Consider the following 1,997-nt stretch of genomic DNA (forward strand, 5'->3'; position numbering starts at 1 on the left):
AACTGACACGGAGTCAGTTTCCACGTGACAATGTCGAGTGCAGCCACTTATGTCACAATAAGCTTTGTGTGAACCCCCAGCACCTGGTAGTAGAGTCCCACTCTATCAACCAGGAGAGGATTCACTGCCAGTTGCAGGGGCTGTGCAGCAAGTCACACATGCCCTGGTGCATTTTATGTAATTATATTTTAATTACATGTAAATTTCATTTCATTTAGTTAGGGGTTTTGAATAGCTGTGCTCATTTTTTTTGCTTAACTTTTGAGATTTTTGGTCTTTAAATGACTTTGAAAACATCATATTCTTTCTGTAGTTTACTTCCTCCTGATGCTGTTCATAGAGTTTATACAGCTTTTTTCTTTTGATTACTCTAGTATTTCTATATTTTTTTGATTTCTGATATGTTTTTTGCCTTTCATAATTATTTTGAATATTTTTCAGAGATTGACTAACCCTCCCCCCTTCTGGGATGGGGGCACCCACACCAGCACACAAGATCTTTATGGATTCCCCCGGGCCATTATTTGTACTGTGAGCTGCACTGTGCGCCCGACCGTGAAAGTTGCGTGCAAAAGTGACATTCTTAGGCAGTGACCGCCTTAGACGCCTATTGAAGCTCTCCACTTTCTGTGTATTGGTATTAAGAATGGATTTGTCTAGCACTGACGGGGCAAGCCGCCTATTGACACAGGCCTGGAGAATCCTTGCATTGGCCCTGGAGTATGGAATTTTGAAGTTTCCATCAAGGTAAGCACTTTTAGCGAGCCAATTTTTCTTTCCACCCTTGCATACTAAGGAGTGTTTTTTGCATAAGGCATGTTCACCCATGTAGCAGCAAATTATGGCATCACTCACATAGGAGAGTTGCTTCTTAATTTTGCATGCATGACCTGTGCATTTTATTTGTGCCTGATTTATTTCACCAGTGCATCTGTCTGTAAAATCTATAGCAAAGTTATGTAGCAGTTTGATTCTTTCAGCTTTAGTATTTTTGGGCATAATTTTCTGTAAAGATTCATCTTTCTTGATGGCCTTTCTGACATTTTCAGCAAGATGCCGAGTGTCGACAAAATGTCGCGGTTCGTCCGATAGTTTGCCCTCGGCATACAAAGACTCTGCAGCCTTGAATATTGTACTGTCAGGGTCTGACGTAATGTCCTTGACATTTAAATCATTCTCGAGAAGGTCCTCTATGCCCTCTTTGGCCCAGGTGAATTCGTCACCAATGTTTTTGGTCATGGGTATATTTGCCCCACATGTCTGCTCAGTGCACACATGGCTTGGATTGTTCTTGAGGTGCTGTCGCTCAGGACATATTTTGTTTTTGGTCACTAAAGATATTATCTCGTGACTACTGGTCACATCTTCTGCAATTGAGAAGACGGTCTGTGTAGCAGGCTGGAAGGGGGTTTCCCCCACCCCGGAGTAGAGGGAGTTATTATACATCCCATCGCACTGAATTCCTATGTTGTTTGGGTTTGGGGCCCCCCGCAATTTATTAATATTAACTAATTTCTTACATCTTTTTTTCATATCACTCTTATTCAGGGTAACTACTTTTTGCATGACAGTGTTACTTGTCTTTTGTAGTGAAGACTCGGCTGGAGGTGGAGTGTTGGTGGCCATAAAAATTTTGCGCAGAGATGAACTGCCAATGGGGGTTTGACTTAGACCTACTTGTAGGCCATAGTTTATTGTTGCTGCTTTCCTTCCCCTGGAATTGGACTGCACTTCCACATAGAGCTTGTGCATTTCTGAAGTGTAAGGGCACCTGCTGCATTTCAGCCGTAGTCGAGTACCCAGGCCACGCCTCTCCTCAGAGTCCATGTCCCAGGTCAGGTTGCCGTCACATCCAGGGTTGGTCCTCCCATGTTCTTTGAAGGCTGTATTGAACAGCCCACTTGTCTTTTGAAGATGGAGCAGTCTGTGGGAGTCTGAATCACACCTACCGAAACCAGTTTTGTATCTGATCACTTCCTATCCAGGTAAGTTCATTT

This window comes from Saccostrea echinata, unplaced genomic scaffold, assembly GCF_033153115.1.
Source record: "Saccostrea echinata isolate AGI-Se365-2 ecotype Australia unplaced genomic scaffold, CSIRO_AGI_Sech_v1 ptg000079l, whole genome shotgun sequence".
NCBI classification, from domain to species: Eukaryota; Metazoa; Mollusca; class Bivalvia; order Ostreida; family Ostreidae; genus Saccostrea; species Saccostrea echinata.